Source organism: Argopecten irradians, chromosome 8 (genome assembly GCF_041381155.1).
Source record: "Argopecten irradians isolate NY chromosome 8, Ai_NY, whole genome shotgun sequence".
In the NCBI taxonomy this organism is placed as follows: domain Eukaryota; kingdom Metazoa; phylum Mollusca; class Bivalvia; order Pectinida; family Pectinidae; genus Argopecten; species Argopecten irradians.
The window spans coordinates 36,763,674-36,767,415 of NC_091141.1; the positions used below are offsets into that span (position 1 = coordinate 36,763,674).

General features: G+C 33.2%; 2 non-coding genes across 2 annotated transcripts; both read right to left on the reverse strand.

Annotated features, from left to right (window-relative positions):
* Positions 1–1,927: 1,927 nt before the first annotated feature.
* Positions 1,928–2,000, reverse strand: Trnav-aac (transfer RNA valine (anticodon AAC)). Its single transcript has one exon. It is a non-coding gene; the product is annotated as a tRNA-Val (tRNA).
* Positions 2,001–2,443: 443 nt separating this feature from the next.
* On the reverse strand, positions 2,444–2,516 carry Trnav-uac (transfer RNA valine (anticodon UAC)). Its single transcript has one exon. It is a non-coding gene; the product is annotated as a tRNA-Val (tRNA).
* Between the last annotated feature and the right edge of the window lie 1,226 nt (positions 2,517–3,742).

Consider the following 3,742-nt stretch of genomic DNA (forward strand, 5'->3'; position numbering starts at 1 on the left):
AAGGCCCCTTAACTAATTTTTTTCCTTAAGTTTTATAATGCTTTCCTATGGAAAAGATGAAGTTAAGGAATGTTCGTGAAATTTTAGTTTTCCTCTAAAAGAAAGGCGTTGCGTTTTTTTCACTTTGTGTATTACACGATTCCACTTACAAATGCTCACGTGAGATAGAAATACAAAGCGGCAAGGATTCCACTTTTTAAGGGATTAACCATTCGTGCATATTTCGGTATCCAAAATACATATGTATTTCACATAGCCCAGTATCGCTAACATGGGGAGGGGGGGGGGTGTCGGCCTTAAAAAATGCCCAGTTACATAAACAGCATAAGTAATGAACCAACCTCCACTTAAAAATATGACTTTATGTTTTGGTAAAAGTAACAAGTAATAAGTAATAAGAAGCCATATCAGATTCCAGTATGAGAATGACAATACAGTGTATTTATGTAATTTGAAACTTTACCTATCACATGGAAACGATGTCCTTCCTAAATTAACTCGTACAGGTGATTTTATATCATACCCCAATCGTTCTAGTGTCAGTAAAATAATTACGTTATTAAAATAATTAAATGTTCGTTAAATTAGTTTGTTTCATTAAATAAGCGCCCTATTAACAGCCAAGGTCATGTAAGGACGGCCTCCCATGTATGTCATGCGGGCGTGTGTTTTGGGAGACTGCGGTATATTCGCGTTGTGTCTTGTATAGACGAACTCTTGCCCTTTTTGTAGTGCTACATCACTAACTGGGGTTAATATAGGTTTTGGGAAAAACTAAGCTTTCAAAACAGGGAAAAGTTTGGCATAATATAGGGGAATTGGTCCAAAATTATATTCATTTTGAGAAAAAGAGCTGTAAAACAATTTATTTTGTTTTTAGATTTGACAAAGCAAGACAGTTTACGCTCAATAATTAAAAGTTTGAGTTGATAATAAAATATGCAGTAGCTGTATGATAAATATGGGGAAAAATGCAAACAAAAGATTAAAACATTAACAAAAAAAGTTGCAGGAGAAATAGTGTTACAAAATTGGTTATTTTTTAGCTTCAAAGAGGGAAATGTTCAAATCTTCAGGGAATTTTAAGCCAGAGGGGAATTATTCCTTTAGAGGAAACTACCCATAAGCAGTAGTAAATTAGCTAGTTTGATCCTTGACACACCCCAACCGGTCACATTATACTGACAACGGACGAACTAGTCGTCCCACTTCCTGTAAGCTTAGTGATAAGCAGGAGCAGAAACTACCACTTTTAAAAATAGTCATTACCAACCGTATTCATCGATTTATATAAAAAATAAACGTTAACCTCACACAACTTTTCTTTTAAATAACTACATTTCTTGTTGATGCCTTTTCATCCCGAGATATCTTGTGTATGGATATGTACAAAACACTACACTGAGAAACTCTATACAAAAAGACATTCTTTAGAGGAAACCTGATCTTTTATTAACCTGCTAAGCCCACCACTGCAGCTGTCGGTAGTAATAAAGGTTAGCAATAGTAACGCCTGGTAAGGGATTATGGACCAAGACAAAACTGTCTACGTGTATTTTAGGTACAATTGACAGGAAGAGATCCGATTTACCGGGATTGTCTTCTCAAAGAAATACAATGAAACAAACATCTCAAATATTGGTACATTAATATATGATACGAATATGTTATCAAAGTTCTACTAAAAAGTATTATTCTTTGCAGATTTTGCCATTATTTTAACAAAACTTCAGAAAGTACATACAAATAAATACTGCACAGTGTATACCATAAACAATAAATATCCCAACGAATATCGACGCTATTTCTATTTAGGTGAATTTTACTTAAAACTTTCAAAATAAATAACATGTTTTGGTTCATTATATTAGAACAGTTAATGTTTGTACACTGAGAATAATAATAATAATGTTAAAAAATTATATCCAGGTTCCGACGAGTTTCGAACTCGTGACCTTCTGCGTGTTAAGCAGACGTGATAACCACTACACCACGGAACCCTGTTGACGTCTCGGGTAATAATTTTGTCGGTCAACCCTGTGTTAGGTGTATACACTATAATCCTTCTGTAAAACACGTGGCAGCGCTGGTGTTCTATTATTAGAAGTATCGCTATAGTCATGTATACAGACATTGTTACTTTCTTGACCCCTTAACGTTTTAAGATATCATTTTTTCCTTTTCCAAACGAATGATTTCTTACTTTCCACATGTATTGAAGGGTACAATCCACAACATGAATAATCCTACATTTCATAATAATACAAATGATACAAATATATCATTAAATCAATATTATGTGATATTGTTTTGAAACATAGAATTAAGGATTTAGAAATACTTTTCACGTTTTTTCTCACTCAGTAATGAAATAATCACATATTTATTAAAAAAATGATCAATAACATAATTATTAAAAAAATGATCAATTAAAAAAAATATGAGGTTCTGGCGAGGTTCGAACTCGCGACCTTCTGCGTGTAAAGCAGACGTGATAACCACTACACCACAGAACCGGATACACATACAGCGATCCATTGTGTAGTTATCTATGCATTATATCTACCAGGTACACTATTAGTCATATCGTATTAATAACCAAAGTCAAAGACATATGTGGAAATAGCTGATACTTATGCGAGAAAAATGATACATAATTACCTCATGTATTTCTTCAACGACCTCAAATCTGTGCTCAACATTCAATATATCATATAACATACACATAAATGTACGATCATGCTCATGACGCATAAAGGATTTTGGTTTAAATAGCAAAAAGAATGATGATGAGTGGATAAATCAAGTGTATTAATTATGTCATTGATAAATTGTTGGCTAATTAGCAACATTTTTCACTTCCTACTGGTTTTGTTGCTATTTTTGTCTGCTAAGCTTGTTATTAACTGTTTTCTCTTGCAGTTACTAAGTTTCAAAACATACCCTGACAAAATAACCACATGTAATTCCTCTATACTTATGTACTCTCAGTAAACAACAATGGCGCCCGCTCTCATGGCCTTTAAAGATTACTGTGTAACAGTACGAGTCAACTCCGTGGTAATTTTATCAAATACTCTATACTATCTACACTATTGCATACTGCTATATACGCCTTTCAACTTAAGCGGTTGCATTCCTTTATAGAGTAGAATGATATGGCGTCATGGTCCGTTTAAGTGTTAATAAAATATATCACAACCCTAACATTATAACCCATTCACAGTTGTAAACAACGCATGCAAAAGTAACAGTGCACAAACTAGGCTTTAAATGAAGAAGATATCGGTAAATGGGCATTGTGCGAATATAGTAAAGCGCATTGATATGGAAAAATAAAACATGTGGTATTCATAAGCTTACATCCAAAATTATTTTTATGGTTTAATATTTTTATTTTAGTCAAATAAACATTGTAAGTATTATATTCTGACATGTTCATCTAATGAGTTTTATGAGAAATTCGTAAAAGGGTCAATCAATGTGACTTTATAAATCTTAGTCAGCAAATTCTAGAATTCTGAGATCCGAGTACACCCAAGACCCGCTCTCTAGTCTTTTAAACCGTTCACATACGTTTCAAAACACTGAGTTATAGACACATCAGCAAGCTTGTTAACCACATTTAATATTACCTACAACATTGCCAAGGGTTTTGAAATTAAAAACTAAAATAAGAAGTCGTAAAAATAATTCTATGTGTTAGAAAACGCCTTTTTGTAGTTTCCAAAACTCCTTTTTC